The 20,100-nt window shown below is 43.4% G+C and overlaps 2 long non-coding RNA genes across 3 annotated transcripts; both read right to left on the bottom strand.

The window, feature by feature from the left end:
• Positions 1 to 979: 979 nt before the first annotated feature.
• On the bottom strand, positions 980 to 15,050 carry LOC104909406. 2 transcript variants are annotated; one of them, XR_002111172.2, is made up of 5 exons: positions 14,601 to 15,050; positions 12,852 to 13,878; positions 6,048 to 6,127; positions 2,865 to 5,272; positions 980 to 1,860 (listed from the first exon to the last, which is right to left on the bottom strand). It is a non-coding gene; the product is annotated as an uncharacterized LOC104909406 (long non-coding RNA). The 2 variants fall into 2 exon arrangements; XR_792310.3 differs by having other exon boundaries at positions 12,852 to 15,050.
• Positions 15,051 to 16,800: 1,750 nt separating this feature from the next.
• Positions 16,801 to 19,786, bottom strand: LOC109365507. The gene is made up of 2 exons (XR_002111171.1): positions 17,547 to 19,786; positions 16,801 to 17,329 (listed from the first exon to the last, which is right to left on the bottom strand). It is a non-coding gene; the product is annotated as an uncharacterized LOC109365507 (long non-coding RNA).
• Between the last annotated feature and the right edge of the window lie 314 nt (positions 19,787 to 20,100).

Raw genomic sequence — 20,100 nt, 5'->3', positions numbered from 1 at the left:
CAGAGCCCAATATTTTTTTTAGGAGAAGGGCAACGAGCAATACTCTATCAGCAGTTTTTTAGAAAGATAACAGGAGGAGCTCTTCTTCCAACCCAAACTGCTCTTATCGCACTGCATCACACCCACCAGTTACCTCTTGCTGCAGTAAACTGCTGAGGACCAGCTGCTTTCCTGACTGATAGAGCACAGCCACGTGCCAACCGTCAGCTACCCCCCTCAACCCACCCAGCTTCTGCTCTTCTGATCTGGGAGTTCAGCGCTTCCTCCTGCAACAAAAATATCCATTTTTACAGGCAGTTTCAGTGGGTTTGGGATAGATGTCAACGAGTAACGGATAGATAATCTGCAGCAGTGTTTGGCAATCTTAGTTTTCATCCACCTTTTGCAATTCAGTCTCAGAGCTTTGTGAATGAATTCCATGCAGTGAGATAGCGTTCAGTTTGTGTTTGGCCTTTGCTAAAGTCATGGTACAACCTTTTTGTTATGTTTCAGTGTGGTCTGATAACAAGCACGCTCTGTCATATGTAATATGTAACCTCTAGATAAGTAATTTTTGGAAGAAGCCCTTTGGCTCTTAGATGTCATTTGTCATCTCAGCGGTCATCTGCATCTGCTGGAAGTTTTGGTTGCTGGGAGCTGCCATGCAAGCGGGCAGCCCCTCCTGTCCTGATCACAGCTGTGTCTAGCTGAGGGATTATCCATGTATTCTGGTGTTTCTGTGCACTGAATCCTTACTGAATGTTGTGAAGTGTGTGTGGGAGACTGTATCTATTTTTCATAGGCCCTCTTCTCAAAATGTTTGTAACCTACCAGCTCTGTGCAGCAAACTATACAGAGCCTGGAATGCTTTTTCTAGTCTCCCTCCCACCAAACATCAACAGCATATGGATCCTCCTCGGGACAGAGACCTGTTCCAGCCACTGGGATCAATGCAGATGCCATTTCTGGCACCAAAAGTGGTGGCAAGGTACGAGCGATGATGGATGGGTATTGTGATCCATTTATTTTTCAGATATTTTGGAAGAAAAAAACAGCTGCCTCACCAGCTCCTCCTCATCCTGTATTTATGCCACTGACGGTTCATGCCTGACTGTTAGCCTGCCATAGAAAGAAAAGTAACTGCAGTGACGAATCCATGGTGGCTGCTACTCCTTTCCTTGTAATCTCCCAAATGCTCGCAAGCAACTTTTTATCTGCTCCAGACTGAAGGAATTGAAGATGACTGGTCATTAACTTGTTACTTCCAGAAGCCAAATCCATGAAAGCCTGCCCTTCACATGGCGTGAAAGCTGCTTGCCTTGTGTAAACCCACTAGAAAAGCTAGAGGTAGTTCATATAACACATCTGCAGCCTGCACAAGTGCTGTTCTCCATGAAGCCCTACTGAATTGCCTATCTTTAATGCTTTTTTCCCTCTCTGAGTATCTTCTTACTCAAACAAGGATTTAAACTGGTTTGAGAAGATCTTTTTTTTCTGATAAATTTATGTTGCTGACGTCTTTGTCACCCACTACAGAAAAAAATGTACATATATACAGATAAAGGAATTGTAATCACAGAATCACATAATTGCAAAGGTTGGAAGGGATCTCAAGAGGTCATTGAGTCCAACCCCCCTGCTAAAGCACTTATATATACATATATAATGCATATGTTATTTTCTTAGCAAAGTTTAAGATTCTCTTTAATTTAACAGAAGAACACTGCCTATCAGAAAATGCATAGTTTGTCTCTGAGATGCAGAGTAGTTTTCCCTGAAGTCAGCAGATTAGATGGGTGGTGTTTGTTCCTTCTGGCTCTTTGGTTGGATTAAAAGGAACTTCTGTGAAGTTAATTTGATGTTGTTCCTTGGGGTATTTTTCTGGAAAAAAAAAAAAGTTGTGATTCTTGGCTAAAAATCTGTTCTAATTTGTTTACATACCAAGAAGTGTTGGTATTGAGCAACCTGCTCACATTATTACTTTTTATTCTGAAAAATTTCTGTGGGTGCATGGAACTGTAGAATGACAGAATAAGGGTTGTATGGCTTGGAAGGGTCCTCTGGGGGTCATCTATTCCAACCCCCTTCAATCATTTAGGTTGGAAAAGACCTAAAAAATCATCAAGTCCAACCATCAGCCTCAGCTACTGCATCCTTTCACTGCTCTGTGTCCCTTAATGTCTCTTAAATGACTCCAAGGATGGGGACTCCACCTCTGCTCTGGACAGCCCGTTCCGATGACTGAGCACCCTCTCCATGAAGAAATTCTTCCTGATATCCAACCTAAACCTCCACTGTGCAACTTCAGATCACTCCTGAAGAAGCCCATCTCCCCTAATCCCAGCCTGGACAGGCTCCTTGTGTAAATGAATATAAAAAATAATAAAGACCCACAGTGGGCCAGACTCTGAGGTCACTTACAGCCAAGTAGCCATATAATGCATGGAGAAATGGCAGCATATCCAGCACAGTGTCTCTTGTGGTCTCAAATAGGCTATTCCCTTATTCTTCAAACAGGATTTTCCTGTTGCTGTGTGGGGGCTGGAAGGTTTAACTACAGTCTGACTCTTCCTGCTGCTGTGACTATAATTGGCTCTCAGGAATCTTCGTGGATATTGAGTAAGGAGGCATTACCTGCTGGGTGGAATAGCCTTCCTAGGGAAGCTTTTGTCATCACAAAACAGATAAAGAAGCGATCCCAACCCCCCCCCAGCCCTTTACATTAAAGAATATTTTTTGACTTAAGCCTATTTTGTGTCTCATAAAAAGATTAAAAGAATTAAAGAGGAACCAAGCAACTTGTTTAGTCCATTTAATATTAAGCATATGACACATGGCTTCATCTTTTGCGGGGTCAGAGTAAGCAGAAGGACATCATTACACACCTTTTGTGCTGCTCTTGGCTTCCAAGCCATGTCTTCATCCATCTTCAGAAGATCTCACTGACAATACTGTTATTCAAGAGCATCACAGAAGTCCTGGGCTGATTCCCAAGTGCTTTAATCATCCACCTGACTGAGTTGCTGAGTTTCTAACAGGAAAAAAACTCCAACAGCAGTTTTCCTACATGCTACAGAAGGAAAGGAGCACCCAACTGCCTAATATTCCTGTCTATTCGCAGAGCTGATCTTGTCCAAAAAAAAAAATGCTTCCAGTAAACGCTATTCAACTTGTTAATCATAAACAACCTGTAAAGCATTAAGGTGTCCTTTTCGCACTGGGAGCATCAGGCAGGCTGGGGTTTGCTATGAGGATCACCATCTGGAGGTGTGCCAAGGGAGGCAGTGCTTTGGGCAGGTTCCTTGTGCTCAGCTCTTGCCTTGGGTAGGGCTTATAGTGCCTGGTGAGTATGGCACAGCGTTACGTACAAATAGACAAGGGGTGAAAGGCATGTCTTGTCATTAACAGCTTCAGTGTTGTGAAAGGAGCCTGAAACTATGCTCGTACTGAAACGTGCCTTGGGTATTCCATATGTGTGTGTACGTGCTGACCAGCTGCTGGAGTGCAGCGGGACCCAGCAGTAAGCAGGGACATCGGTGGGTTGCCCCAGTAAAATGTATCCAGATAAAAAATGGATCACTGGGACCTGTTTTTTCTTCTTCTTTTCAGCAGAAATTCTTGCTTCCCCTTTTGCTCTTTTTTCACCTCACGCTGCTTCTGCATTAGGAATAAGGAAGCACACACGTAACTACTTTTTCTACCTATGCTATGCATAGCGCTGCAAAACTTACATACAGGCACATGAATAGGGGCAGCAAATAGGCTTTGGACAGGCTTTACACATATTAAATAGGGCTCCATGCTGCAAAATTTACAAAACCACAAGTGTTTAAAGGGGAAAAATCCAACTGGTTAATGTAGCTCAGTGCAGCTTGGCTCCAGTGAGGTGCTTCACAAGTCTTTCTCTGCCTTGCCCTCATATCACTCTTCACTTGTGTACTCAGCTTGTGTAAATAGGAATGATCATGATTGCACCTTGATGTTTCCAGGCCAAAGTTTAGCAATAGATTTACGTTTAAATCGCTATGTTTTGCAATCCAGTCTTGCTTTATAAATGGGCAAATGAATACACTAAGCACTGAGCAGCAGAACACCATTTTCAGCTTTTAACGGAGGAATTCACATTATAATCTTGCATGACAGCTACAGGAAGGCAAATTCATTTTGAAGGTAATAAACATATAATAATATTAGCAACGTGGTAGTCAGCAGATCTCAAAACACAAAACACTTAACTCCAGAAAGCAGATTTTTACTAGAGCATGCAAGTATTTTTAAGCAGAGAATGCTTTTATTTAAGCAGAACATTAAGTTTATAAATGAATCTTCCAAGGAACATGAAAGATAATAATGAACAGAAATAGATACAGAAAATGAGCAGACAGGAATAGAACCTCTGCAGGCTGGGAATGTAGGCTGAGTGGTGGTGGCTGTTTTGCCCTGCAGAAGTTGACTATTGCTCTACATAATTGCCTGCTTGGTCTTACTTCAAACATAGGTGTTCATTATGGGCAAATGTATTTGGCAATTGTTTATCTTGTATTGATTAATGGAGGTGAATAAAGGTGTGCCAGCACGTCCAAAGGCATGTAACTGATAAACAGCTCCATTCCCAGCAGTGTGAGATGGAAACTCTCCTGGTCCTTGATTCTGGGGATGCTGCAGTCTATGTGCTCACTCTGGAGGTGTACAGAGGAGGCTCAGGATTTCACTCCACAGCTGCTGTCTGCCTACTGAGCCCATGACCTGGGTTTCAATGTGATGAATTGAAACAGATCTCATGTCCTGGGTATGGACTGCATCCAGACGGAGAGTGTGCAAATGTAAACCTTCCAAAGCACATTGCTTGCCTAATTTACATTTAATTTCACCAAGCTGTTTAAAAAACAAAGCAATGCACTATATTTTATATGATTTCATTGGCAATTTTAGTTAAGTCAACAAATTAAGAGGAAATTAGCCAGTTCCCAAGTTAATGCAGCAGATAACCGTATTACAATATCAATTCTTTTTCTAACCTTATCTTAGAATTTAATGAAGGTCTGGTTTTCTTTTAACCAGGAGAACCCAGCACCTGCTTAGCTAATTGCTTATTGACGTGGTTAACATGTCACTGGGCATTGGTGGCTGTTGGATATTAAGTGTGTAGTTTGGTCTCAGTCCAATTCAGTGATGCACGCAGACAATAGCTGCACCTTCAGCTCAGTGCCAGACAGTCATACAGTGCCAGTGCCACAGCTTTGAATCTCACTGTTACTCCACGGTAGCAGTTTGATGTGGTTCTCTGGAAGTGCTTGATGAGGTAACAAAAGGTCTTTTCAGACATTTAATATGCAGATGATGGCTGAATCATCTCCAGCAGCAGTTTGTATACAGCATGTGGTGAAGGACTGGAACAGGTTGCCCAAGGAGGCTGTGGATGCCCCATCCCTGGAGGCATTCAAGGCCAGGCTGGATGTGGCTCTAGGAAGCCTGGTCTGGTTGTTGGCGACCCTGCACATAGCAGGGGGTTGATACCAGATGATCATTGTGGTCCTTTTCAACCCAGGCCATTCTATCATTCTATGATTCTATGATTTCACTACGAGAAACAGCGTTCAGCCTTTAGCAGCTATAAGAAGCAGGGCTCACCCTCCTCATCTCTGGCTGTGGCTTGGTGACACAATACGTGTGACATTGGGTTCCGCTATCAGAGCAGATAATGCACGCACACCCCTCTCTGTCTGGCTTGTCCTCCTGCACCTGCTGCTGTGCCCATCCCAGCATTCTTCTTTTTCCAGGAAACTCTTAAAATAATTTGGGAATGCAGAGCCCAACTTTCATTGTGTTCTTCGATGGCACTCAGATACATTTCAAAACTCAATATAGATACCTTAGAAATCGCTAAATTGTGGCCCCATCATTACTATTTGTAAAGTGCCTTGAAAGAGGCCACATTTAGAAATGAATTTTGCTAATATTTGCCACCTAACTTTGTATAGATGTCTGCAGTTGTCTTCATTTCAGTGGCATTGTGCAAAGCAGGTTAAGCAAAATCTGATGAACAATCTAGTTCATGAAATACATACGTCCATTTCATACATGAAGACTCCTGTTCATCTTTGCACTGCCACACGCAGTGTGCGAGGCTTCTGCCTTCTGGATGAGACTGCAAATGCAAGACCACCATTAGCATCCATTTGGGTTTATAAAAATAATTAATATTTATTCAGTACAGTATCTCCTCACAACCGTTCTTTTCTTGTCAATTCCAGTCTTCTCAACCTAGCCATCAGCTTTTTAAATGCACCCTCTGTTTTCCTCTTTGTGTGTGAGGGGCTGTTCTGGCTCGGGAAGACATGAGCTCGAGTACCTCTGCAGTAAAGAAAGGCTGAGGGAGCTGAGCTTGTTCAGCTTGGAGAAGAGAAGGCTCCAGGGAGATCTCCTTGCGGCCCTTCAGTACTTAAAGGGAACTAATAAGCAGGAGTGAAATCAACTTTTTTGCATGGGTAGATAGAGACAGGACAAGGGGGATGGTTTTAAACTGAAAGAGGGGAGATTTAGACTGGATGTTGTGGAAATATTTTACTGAGAGGGCAGTGAGCCTTGGCACTGCTGCCCAGAGAACTGTGGGTGCCCCATCTGTAGAGGTGCTCCAGGCCAGGTTGGATGGGCTCTGGGCAGCCCAGTGTGATGGTGGCAACCAGCCCATGGCAGGGGGTTCATCTGGATGACCTTTGATGTCCCTTCCAACTCAAACCATTCTATGATTCTAACATGTTTCTATGATTAATTTTTGTCGGGGCATTTCAGGGACAAGTGAGAAGAGGAAGATGACAGCATGACAGCTTGCCCTCCAGCTTCACTGCTGCTTTCAGTCAGATCTTGGATTCCTGGGTGCTTGGTTCAACTAAATTTCTGAGAGATACAAGTGCTCTGCATGCTGCTTAGCACAGCTCTAAAATTGATCTTTGTGTGTTAAAAAAATGACACTTTTTATATACACTTGGGTTTTGCATTGCTGATTTATCTTAGAAGACAGACGTGTCCATCCGAAGCCACCCATGGCCAGTCAGCAGAAGGGTAATGAGTGGTATTTTTGTCTGCTATTGTACCAGTGCATACTTCCTTCCTTCATCTTAGTCTGCAGCATGTGTTGATTCAGTAGAAACCCAAACCCTGTAATAACTACAAAGACTTTAATCATTGCAGTCCCAGCTGGTTGTAGTGCTCGTTTTAGTTCAGCTAAACAAGAGTTTAAACAGCTTGCGAATAGATGTTTTCACTACAGTAAGTTCTCTTCCCCTTGGCTTCTTACAAGATGAAACATCATCATAGCATTGCCGCGAGGCAGAGATGAGACATCTGCAGGAAAAGCAAAGCTTGTGCAGAAAAAACTTGGCTTTTTGAAACAGAAGTAGCCCCTCCTCTGTGCGTGCATTCTCTTCAGACATGTCACAATTTCCATATTGGTAATGTCCATCCCATCCATTCCTTCCTTGCTGATTTTGGCAGAAGGCACATCTGAATCAACTAAGTGGCAACAAATTCCTGCTGTGAGGAAATAAGGTCCCCCTGGGAAAACTGAGTGCTGCCATTGAAATGTTCCACAAGAAAAAGCATCATGTCGCACTCATATTTCTCTTGCCAAAGATTCTGAAAGATTCTGCTTTGACAAGAAACGGGAGCAACCATCATGCTTTACTTTAACCTGTGCTATCCTTTGTAGACAAGGAATACAATTCCCAACTGTGCACCTCTGAGGAAAGGATTTACGTTCTGTTTCCACACACCTCCTCCATTTCATTCTTTAGAGGGTTAGATTGAGGAATAGATGGTTGGACTGGATGACCTTGTAGGCCTCCTTTAACCTTGGTGATTCTGATTCTATGATTCTATTTTATGGCATTCTACAGTGATTCAAAAAAGATTCCAAGAGGCAGAGAAATACAGTACAGCTTCCAGCTGAAGCTACAACTTCTTAGACCCCTGGTGCTTTGCACTATGCAAAGAGAACTAGGTGTCTTGGCATGCAACAAAAAGCAATCTCTTTATTGGGCAAGAAACCAAGTCGATATGAAAAGTGGGAAGCTGCCCATTTTTCCATGTTGGAAAAACTGGGGACAGGAGTGGTTACGGCCATGACACACTTAAGGCACGGAGTTAGGACACACAAACATATCACTGTAAGTCCTATAAAACCAGGAGAGTTTGTGTATGGAATGAAGTCAGTCTTGATAACTACAGATCTGCAGTGCAGTTCTAGGACATGCTTTCTTTACAGTTTGGTTCTATTTAACAATGCAAGAAGCACTGTAATCACGATGAGACTGGAGCATGACCTTCCCACACCTCATCTAGCTATCTACGTGGGTTGGCCATGGTATGGAAAACAAAAGCAAACCAGAGCTTGCCTCCTCTGTGGAAAAGATAAAGGCTAAAACACTGATATAATTTAATCTTGCTTTAGGGAATCAAAAACCTGAGCTCACAGTGAATGCAAGCATTCATTCCCCAAATTAAGAACTAGACACAATTCGATTTTTTTTTTTTTTTTTAGCATTCTATTTTAATTTCAATCAACAGTGATGGAATTCAAAGCTTTTCCCCAGGAAGGTACAGCAATTCATCCAGAAGTGATGTGTTCAAGTAAAATCTCCTCTCCGCCGCTATCAACCCAAAGTGTAAGATATGGCATATGAGAAAGGCTGTTCAGGGAAGGCTAAAGGTTTAGAGATGAGTCAGTGTTTCATTGCATCACTGCAAACAGGAAGAGGCTATTTTATAAATAATGGGTCATTTCCATAACCTGAAAGCCCACATGTACACCAACAGGTCCTTGCAGCCAGGAATCACATGCCAGGTTTTCCATATCGTTAATTTAACCTCAGTGTTCAGGCAATGGGCACGCTTAAAACCCTGCAGGTAGTTCTGTACAGCCTAGGTGGACTGGAAAGCGTGCTAGAAGAGCCACAGCATGTACTGATCCCATGAATATATGCCTGTCTGCAATAATCTCATTTCTAATGACTCTGTTCCTTGAATCCTTTTAATAATTCCCTTGGCATTTATCTGCCTTCAAATAAATCAACCACCCTTTTTGCACTTTGGACACAGTGTTGGAGCTGGTTCAAAAGGCTTCAGCCCTGCAGAAGGCAAGGACACAGATCCTGCTTGTGTGTGTTTGCTGCTACCTGTGTTTTGTGGAATGGAGAGCCGAAAATAATCTGCTGTTCATAGCCATTGCGGAAGATGCCTTGGAAATTTTCAGTCTTGTGCTGGAGTTGGTCTCTACTTTGCTCTGTGTCTGCAAACTGATAAGGATGTTACTTACTGTAGCGGATACTATGGCCTCATCTGTGCTATACATCCGGAACAGTTCAAAATGAAGACTGCTGGTCTTCATTTTTGTTTTTGTTTGGCACTTAGAGCACTTTAGACAAGAATTCAGTTTTGAAAATACAGCTCCTGAACTGTAATCACGGATAGAAATTTTTGAGGTTTTGTTCAGATGTGCTCTTTTTTCCTATATGAAAAGCATTACAGTAGGAGAGTTCCCAATAGAGCATCCAATACAGAATATGAAATACTCTGTACTAGAACATGATAAAGCTTCATCATCACTTACTATTGCTGTTCATTAGGTACTCCAGTCAACAGTTCTCCAGTCAACAACAGCCTAACTTCTAACACTTGTGCAATTGCTCCCATGTGGAATTCTATGGATTTTACAAAAGCTAATGACTATCTGCTAATTATAAAAGTAACTGTTGTGGTTTATGCCATCAGCTGTGAAATCAGATCCCATAAAAGATGATAAACTCCTACAGACCTTCAGAGATGAGGCAGGCATTACCCAATGTTAGTAACATCAGCCAGCAGACATGCTGGGTGAGGCTTACTTAAGCTAAATCTGTAGGTATCTTTGAGCTGTCCTAACTTCTGCTCCCTATGTAGTCAGCTGAGAGGAACAGACATCTCAAAAGAGAAATTAGTTTCCCTGTAACACAGCATGAGAATTGAGCCCACTCAGCATTCTATTCTCACATAATTAACTGTCTAGTCGTTAACTGTCAGAAATAGGGCGATTCCACATGAGAATAATTATACATGCACAAATAACATTTGGGATCAGGCTTTGGCTAGCCTGTGTTCTACAAATCTAGATTCTCAAATCAGGATAAGAGGTGCTGGGATGTCCATCGTCCTCTTTCCAGGCTGCAAGTAAAGCTATGGACTGGGCATGTGTTACACGCCTCAAGTCAGGTGATACCCCACTAATTCCATGCACAAATCTAACAGCAGTGTCTTACTTTCAATCCCTAATCAATGCTAGAGTGCTGCCAATTTATTCCATTATTTCTTTCATGCATTTTGGTCCTGAACAGAAGCAGCAACTGGAGCAGCCTCTCTCATGTCAAAACAAGCAGAGACCCACACATCTGACACACATTTTGCAGCCCTGTGTAGTACCTGCATACACTGAAGGTTTCAGAGGTGTGACCTGAGCAGGGGGACCTTGGAAAGGGCTGAGCTCCTCTCCCTGCCTGTTAGCATGATGGGTACTGCGGTTCTGCAGTTGGGGAGCCATGCTGTTTCCTCCCATTGCAGCCACAGCCAGACATTGCTGGCACTGCCAGTGCTACACAGACATCCCCACAAGGGTCTGTGATGGGAGAGAAGATGAGCAGGATTTCTGACTGCTAACATGATCTATTTTCTCTTTGCAGCTCTGTAAGCAAAACAGATAGGCCAGCAAACCAACCCTGTCTGAATACCAACTATGAGAGTGCATGCATTCATTTTATTGAAAACACATGAATCTGTCTTGAAAATCTGAGCTATTCTTAAAATTGTTACTCTGTTCTAAAGAATTAACAAAACTGATGTGTCTTGGACTTAGGAATGCAAATATTTTTTCTGTGATGCCACAGATTAGGTATAAAAATGAGTATCCCAATAATCACAAACTATTCCAAGAAGATTCAAGAAGTTACATTTTATCTAAAGATGCTTTCCAAGGTAAGTTTTAATAAAATGGCATTGGTAGCAACCTGCATCTGAGTGCATTAAAATACAGAAACACTGTAAAGAACTGAAATTTTTGAATCTCCTCTTTAAAATATGTTATTAAATAGGCTTCCAAGGGATAATAGCGTTAAGAACACTGTAAAGAAGGGCTGTGTTGGCTGCAAAGTCTTTGCACTATTGCACATCAGTGGAGATTGCTTTGTTTTCAGCAACACTTGGTGTTGTGCCTTCACTTGATACCTTCAACATGGCAACTTCTGTCTGTGAGGTACTTAAGGCACATGACCACAGAGATCTACTATTCAACCCTGGGTGTTATCAGTTTAGGAACTGGAAGGAGCTACTTAGAGAAGCCATCCAGCACACAGCGTGGTCCTGAGGCGTAAGTGATTTACCCCCTGAAGGTACCACTGCAGGACCCAGATCCTCTGAAGCCTGAGCTCAACAAGTTTCGTGTCTTATGGCCCAATTTTAACAATAGGTAAGTGAAGAAAAGGAAAGAAGGGAAGAAAAACGAGACTTTTTTTAGCAAGGTCTGTTGTGATAAAACAAAGGGAAATGGTTTCAAGCTTGAAGAGGGGAGATTTCGGTTAGATATAAGGAAAAAGTCTTTTACAGTGAGGGTGGTGATGCACTGGAACAGGCTGCCTTGTGATGTGGTTGATGCTCAGTCCCTGGAGACTCTCAAGGCGAGGCTGGATCAGGCCCTGGGCAACCTGATCAAGCTGTGGTGTCCCTGTTCATTGCAGGAGAGTTGGACGAGATGGCCTTTAAAGGACCCTTCCAACTTTAAGGATTAGATGATTCGATATGAATATTTGAGTAACTGCATGAGTACATGCAGCTGTAACATAAAGCATGAAACAAATGCCTAAGAAATGCCACTTATCGGCCTTGGCATAAAAATGATTGTATGAAATAGGTTTTTCTACAGGTTTTTAACTGAAACACTAACTAAAAAGTAAGAAAGGGTCAAACTTTTTTCCCCTCACCACCTCTCTAAAGGACTACTTGAAAAAGAGCAGTGCCGCATTTGTGTTGCAAGCTCAGAGCCTTCCTACTTGACAAAACATTTCAAAACCCTAATGCAAGATTTCCAGGTTAGGGCTAAGGAAAAACATTTGATCACAACACATCCAATCTTCCTTTTCTTTGCTAGGATGATGAGATGCAACAGCTGGAGGAGTGCAGCCAGCAGTGTCACCAGCTCCAAATGGCCACAAATACGGAATTATGTGAGGGCTCTTGTGCAGAGTGAATACTGTGAAGTGCTGTGTACAGCCAACTGGGAGCTACTACAGGAAAGAACAAATAGAGACAACTGGGGTGTTATCTAGAATGAAATAGTGACAACTCCAAAAGCCTTTCACGGGTGGTGGATGTGAGCAAAGGAACACCTTGTATTTACTACTGTACCACTGCCTGACTGCTGAGGAACAAGTTCCAGGCAGCCGGGGGCAGCCGTCCCACTGTGCCCCACAATGGTAACACTGCCTGGAGGATGTTCATTTAAAGAACTACCTAAGCACTGAGAAAATTCAGCTGCCTGGTGGCTTTGGGAGGAATAAGGCTGGGAAATTGACTGCACCTAAGAGGCAGAACTACCCACTCCAGAATGTATGACTGAGTGTTACAGGAAGGCAAGCATATTCGAAGCCAAGGATCTTGGCTGTTCTGACTTGTGCCTAAATTTACCTTCAAATAATGAAGAACTGTAGTGGGAGGTTGGAATATTTGACATACCATCAAACTCATACAAATGAGGCAGCAACCACTCAGAATGAAAGGCAGCAACATTATCCATTCTGGACATCTGCAAAGCTGAGGTGTTGACAGCAACTTGTGAGAGCCCCAACACGTACCTGCTCCTGTCTCCAGGCACGTCACATGCCTTGGTTCTCCTGACAAGGTTAATCCGCAGGCAAAGAACCTTCTCAGGGATGAGAGTTGGAAAGACAGATGGGATTAAAAACTTTTAACAAAGCAGAAACATTCACACAAACTGTATTATCTAGGACACCTCTGAGCTTTCTCAACTGCCATTCCGTTCCAGGGTTCTGTCAGCAGCACATCACACTTCTCTATTTTTCCTTGACTCCCTTGGCTTATTGATTTATATAAAGTGAAAAATTGTGTCAAGAAATAGAGGCAATATATTATAAATACATATAGAGGGTAGGATTGGGCCAGTGGTCACCCACTATCCAGGATTTGAGAGGAGCTTTGAGCTGGCAGAGATCTGCAGGAGGGCTAATGGACTTCATTGGGACGAATTCATTAATAACAACACACTGTTCTACATCCCAGGTGAGATGCAGCACCCACCTGGCTGTGCAGCACCCTCCTGCCAATTCACACGAGGACGCATCTGCCTCTTATTTTTCCAGAAAGCTTAACAACAGCAATAATCCCTCTGGGGATTATTTCAGCAGAAATGGCTCCAGTGAAAGCAAAGACTCACAGAGGACATGATTCACCACTGCCAGAATGGAGACAGTAGAACACATCTGCATGGTAAGGACTTCTACTGTGTACTCTTATCAAGGAGCACTGCAAAAACACTGACATGGAAAACATCTATCCTATCTATGAAATGGCTGAGTACCCAATTCTCTCCGTGCAAATCTACCTTGCCATTAAATAGAAAGGGTGTATTTGGCTAGGTGTGCAGGAGTAACATGTAAATCCTTAACTGTAAGAAATTGCATCATACGGTAAATGTGTATCCTCTGTAACAGTTAAACTGTGGGAAACTTGCTCCACACCTTATTCTAGCTCTCATCATTTGCTTGACTACATTTAGCATCACCACTGCTGCTCACAGACATGGTTCTTCAAACCTGCTCAGAAGGCAGCACACAGAACACTCAGCAGTCATGCATCAGAGACCTAAAGGAGAAAAAACACCATTAACCACTACGCACACAAGGGACGTGTTGCTGCTCCTCCCCTACAAACCAAACCCCATCGTTAGGTGCATGATTTAATGAGATGAAGGCTGCAGCAACCCAAGGACTGACTTTTGCTGTGTGCCCTATCACCAGCTTTTACTATCTTGTTGCAAATTCTCTCAACCACCTCACTGACCCGTTCCAGGTTTTTAGAGAAGTCACACAAACTTCTTACACTTCCAACTTTGGCTAAAGAAAAGCAGGCACAGGGCAGGACGTCTAACAGCCTGTTAATCACCCTGCTGCTGCAGACAGACCTGTTGGCATGCCAGGAACAGTGCAGTGTGGCACAGGAGAGCAAAGGGCAAAAGATAACACTGAGCTCCTTAAATGAGCCATGCCATCCAGTCCGTATAACGCAGCTGCAATCTTGGAATTCAAAGCCTGGGGAATGCATGCCCCAAAAGGCTCTGAGTACAAGATGGCTCTGGGATAGATGAATTCAGAACCAGGGAATGAGACAGCAGCTCTATTTTCAGAGATAATATAGTCAATCTCAAACATCTATGCTAGTTTTGAAATCTCTCTCCTGTACTGAAGCACACCAGAGCTGTTAAGACGTGATTACCCCTTTCACTTGAGCGCCCTAGGGCTCGTGTATGCAAGAGCAAGGTTCAGAACAAATCTGGGTTGTGCAACACAGCAGGTAAAGCGACTGACCCCAGCCTGTCCTTTTTGTACTTTCTGCATGAGCAGATCACGCCGTTCTTTCATGAAATAGTGCAACCCGGGGCCGTGCGAGTAGGCAATGAATTCACAGTAGGAAGCAGCCTGGGGAAGCCTGACCTATGTGGACTGAAGCCAGACACAAATGTTAGTGCTTACTAGCATTCCAGTAAATTATATCCTTAGTATGCTGTATGTAAATAACTTGACAGAATAGAGCAAGTGAAACCATGGGAACGGAAGCTTGGCCAGCAGCTTGTGCTATTTACTGTCACTGTGTTTTCCAGGAAGAGGCATTTACAGAGAAATGGTAAAAACAAACACAAAATAGGTGGGTTTGTGATGAGGCAGGAAGAGAGCCAAATGACAAAATACTGAAATAATTTGGGAAAATCCAACAGGGAGCTGTTGGAGAGAGTCCAGAGGAGGGCCACAAAGATAATCAGGGCTGGAGCACCTCCCCTATGAAGACAGGCTGAGGGAGCTGGGCTTGTTCAGCCTGGAGAAAAGAAGGCTGTGGGGTGACCTCATTGCAGCCTTTCAGTACCTGAAAGGAGCCTACAAACAGGAGGGGAAACCCTTTGAAAGCGTTGACAACTGCAGGACAAAGGGAAATGGTTTTAAATTGAAGATGATTTCGGTTGGATATCAGGGAAGTTCTTTACTATGAGACTGGTGAGGTGCTGGAACGAGCTGCCCAGAGAGGTTGTGGATGCCCCGTTCCTGGAGGTGTTCAGGGCCAGGTTGGATGGGACCCTGGGCAATCTGGTCTGGTATTAAATGTGCAGGTTCGTGGCCCTGCCTGTGGCAGGAGGGTTGGAACTTCATGATCCTTGAGGTCCCTTCCAACCTGGGCCATTCCACGATTCTGAGATATGAAATTCCCATCAAAAGCAGGAGCAGCAAACTCAGGGGATACCAGCACAGAAAACGCTACCAAGTGACACCTCCTGGCAGCTGGGTGCTTCTTCACATTGCACTGCTACTCACCCAAAAGGAAATGCCTTGTGTGTATTAATGAATGCTCTGACTGCATTGCTGTTAATGTGCTCACACTGCAAACGTTTGGATTTTCAGATGAATGGCACCAAAACCAATGTGTAACTTCATGCCACTGCATCTGAATAGCCAGAGAACGTGAGCACACTGTTATACATATTCAGGGACTCCAGCATCAGCAGTTTCCTTGCAGGAACTCCTTACAGCAATGCATGACTTGACACAAATTCCAGCTATCTTACCTATGTTACACATCCACTTTTTCCGCAAACCACACAAGGGACAAAGAACAGCACTGGAAGTTTGCTGTACCTGAAGGGTCACACTGCCTTAATCATACCTTTTCAGTTCTCTTTTCTAGGAAGTTATTTTCACTCAGCTTTGGATTTCAGTAGTTTGTGAATCATGAAGGAAAGAACCTCTACTTATCTCCCTTGTTTTTTTACAAGCATAATTGCCACCGTGCTTAAGGATTAGTCAGCTCATGGACTGTTTGTTTGGCACAGGCACACACGAATTCCCCAATGAAGTGTGGTACAAACCCAAGTTTAGAGCTTCACCCCAGGTCTACTGACAACCGAGTGGGGCCTGCAGCCCGCAAACCTCAAAACCCAACTTGCTTTGTACAACACATAGCCCTTTGTGCAGCACATATCAACTACAACTGTATCGGTGCATCCCAAGTGTTAACTTGTTCTACTCAGAAGTGCTGAGGTTCTTGCTGGGTACACGAAAGCTGGGATGCAGCCAACCACAGGGCTTCCATCCAAGCCTGGATCCCAGCCAGCTGCGCTGAGGCGTATCTTCAGTGCAGAGCTCCAGTCCCCATAGCTCTGCAGGAGCTGGGTGGGCCAAACAGTACTATTACAAAACATGGTCTCATTTGACCAAGACTAAAGCTGCGTGAGTAGTTCTGGACTGCGTGGCTCTATTTATGGTCTCAAAACATCCTTATTTCAGCTGAGCAGCAAACACTCATCCATTCCCTCTTCTCAGGAAGTTTCTGCCATTGCTAGTTGGGAAAGTGTTTCCCCCCAGCTGCAATCTCCTGGACTCAGACAGCCTGCAATTCTGCCAAGGCCCATCACTGCATCCTGATTAACAAGTATGAAGCTCACTACCCTCATCCCCCCATCCAGTGTCAAAAATAGAAGTAACTTCCTGTTTCACCATTGCCAATGAGTCCTCACTTAAATTCATGGAAGTTCCAAGAGAACCTGAGGTTTCCTCTCTATTAAAACTGGTTCCTGTGAGGCCACAACTTGCAGTAGCCTGTGCACCTCCCACCCCATGTTGTGTAACTGCTATTGAACTGCAGAACATGTTCACAACACCTGAAGAGGCTCCTCCTGTGCTGAAAAACAGAATATAAAAAGGTTATTACAGGAATCCTGGGGTCTCCTAAAAATTTAACAATTGCTTCCCCCCAGTTTCATTTACAACACTGAGTTACAGAACCTTTCCATTCTCACCTGTGTTTTCCCAAGTTTTCACACCACAGAGGTTCTTACCTACACCCAGCTGAATCCACACCCTTACCTTGAAGCTGTTACCACTCCACAAAGCATTTCTGTAGATCGTCATAGAAGGAAACCATCACAACAGCTTCTCCAATGTCAGGATCAGAGCACTCATTTCAATGCATCTTTACCTGCTTTTTTCACAGGCCCTACAGGCAGCAGTGCCCCAGTGGCTATACAGCTCTCCCCCTTCATCCAAAGGGACTGCAGACAACAAAGAAAGAATTTTAAAAACTTACGTGCCAAGAGAAAAAATTTGACACCTCTACAAGCCATTATGACAACCTTCCCACCCAGCTGACTTGTGTGCTGGCAGTTACACAGGGCCAAAATTAGAACACACAAACTGAGAGAAGGCCAACATCTTAACAGTTCTCTGGGCTCTGCTGACATGGATGGTGACTCCACAAAAACAAAATACCTTAAAACTTATCCAGGAATGTTTTCGCACTCCATCTTGTACATGCACACATTTCTCATGCGGATTGCAGACATGTTTCCAGTACGTTATCCAGTGAAGGCTGAATTTACAACAAAATCTTTCAGTTTCTAATTAGGAGCAAGAATTTACCATGATAAAAGCAAGGAAAGCATACGAACATGTACTAATTGCTTCTTTGCAGAAGGCCAACACATCACACGTTCCTACTCATCCTTTTCTCTGCACCATCTTCCATGACTTCCAGCCACTTCACTCTCAGGGCAAAGAGTGGTTGCTTACCTGGGTGCACTCAGACCAACTTTATTTTTGCAAAAAGGAAAACTTGTGGTCTCTGCAGCGTAGGATGCTGGTACAGCAAAGCAGACAAATATGACAGCTTAGCAGGCTCAGGACCATACAAATACTTGAAGCAGCTTCCATAAAAATGCATTAAAGCAGAGTATACCCATGTATTTAGAATACAGCAAAGGCAGTCCTTCAGTTCTTTAGTCACTTTGTGTATTTTCATATGGAAAACTGAGACAGTGCTTATTTCTGCAATTATTCTATAACAATTAAGACCTGCTCAGTCAGAAAGTAAGTGGGTGTGAGCATTTCCAGATTACCTAAGTTTGAGAGAATACAGGTTTTAAAATTCCAAGTTCTAAACTGTGTAAAATCTACCCTGCCAAATATTGGGCACCCCCAAACTCACGAGAGTAAACTGTACAACACAGGAAACTATTTGTCAGACACATCAAGCATTCCTTTCATTACTTTTTCACATCAATTCCCTCCTGAGACATCAGCAGTATCTACATTGTTAGATACACAGTAAAACAGTGAAGTAATTTCATCCGTAAAGCAGGATCCTTGTCTCCTATCCAGAGCAGCAGCATGGAAACAAGGTGGACGAAGGAAGAGAAGGAATCATTGCAGGTGATATCAGTGATACTTAATACATAAAAGCAAAGTATGTAGTTACTATGTCAGCAAATTTATCCTGGACAATTTCATATCCATGTTTTCTGCCATTTGTAGAAAAGACACACACACCCTGTCACACTACTTACCATCAATACTTGGTATCAGCTGCACAAACATAAGCATAAGCTTAGCCTTAAAGTTTAAGGACAGCAACTGTTCTGATATATAATACTGTCTGTTTTTTTTCCCCTTCAACAAAGCCAAAAGCATCCACATAGAGAAAAAAAAAAAAAGAGAGTGATGCTTTTAATTCAAAATTCTTCAGATGTGTAAAACTAAACTGGAAATTATAGTAGCAGAAAAGCTTTATATTCTCCTCTTCTGTGATGAACGCAGTAAAATTGGCTAAGGTGGGTGGGCAGAAGCTACGTGAGGTGTACATGCTCTTCTAAGATGCCTGACCTCTTGTGGGAAGATGGAGAAGGCAAAAAGCTGGCTCAGATCCTTTGACAAGATATGGATTTAAAGAGACAGAATGGCAAGTATTACTACAATACCAACAAATATTTCAAGATGCCAAGGTTTAGGTTTTCTGAATTACTTAACATCTCATGATAGTCCTTCACCATCTGATAGCACGGTGGGGAAGACAGACCACCGCTCCCGTGTTGTTACTGTGAGGCGTGATGCTGAGAAATTCACTGTGCTTACCTCCAGGAGGAGCCAAAATACTTTAGAAAAGAAAATCTTGTAAATTCTTTTTCCTGACCTATACCACTATTGGGCTTTGGCCCATACTTCCAGGGAGCCTATGAAACTCTCCAACTCCTCTCAATGGAGTGTCTTCTTGAAAGAATAAAACACTTTATTTCACAGGAATCAGCTGTAAAGAGAAACAAAGTTATTTAACACCATGCAACACACTGTGTTTCCTCCCATTTTGGAGTAAGGATTATTTCAGCAGTAACCACCTTTTTCCTTAACAGAAATTCACCTCTTGACAAATGGATCACCCGCCATTCCGTGACACAGAGGACCACACAAGCAGCAACGATCCTCAGTGCACAGAACTCTACACACCATTTCCTCAAAGTAGCAACCAGGAAGAGGGTGTGAAGCTGAGACAGCACACAAAGAGGGAGTGCTGATAAAGATTAGCCAGTGTGACGCAGCAAGCACTGCTTAGAAGGCAGGGAAACAAGTCCGCTCAGCCAACTCAAGACTGGCTGAGAGAAGCGTAGAGAAAAGAAGGCTGTGGGGTGACCTCATTGCAGCCTTTCAATACCTAAAGGGAGTCTATAAACAGGAGGGGAATCAACTCTTTAAAAGGGTTGATAACTGCAGGACAAGGGGAAATGGTTTTAAGTTGAAGGAGGGAAGATTTAGGTTGGATGTCAGGGAAGTTCGTTACAGAGAGAGTGGTGAGGTGCTGGAACAGCTGCCCAGAGAGGCTGTGGATGTCCCATCCCTAGAGGTGTTCAAGGCCTGATTGGATGGGGCCCTGGACAGCCTGGTTTAGTATTAAATGGGGAGGTCGGTGGCCCTGCATGTGGCAGGGGGAGGTTGGAGATTCATGATCCTTGAGGTCCCTTCCAACCCTGGCCATTCTGTGATTCTGTGAGAGGAA

The sequence above is a fragment of the Meleagris gallopavo genome, chromosome 1 (assembly GCF_000146605.3).
Source record: "Meleagris gallopavo isolate NT-WF06-2002-E0010 breed Aviagen turkey brand Nicholas breeding stock chromosome 1, Turkey_5.1, whole genome shotgun sequence".
In the NCBI taxonomy this organism is placed as follows: domain Eukaryota; kingdom Metazoa; phylum Chordata; class Aves; order Galliformes; family Phasianidae; genus Meleagris; species Meleagris gallopavo.
The sequence above is the reverse complement of the archived record's forward strand: the minus strand, read 5'-3'. Positions and strand labels throughout refer to the sequence as shown.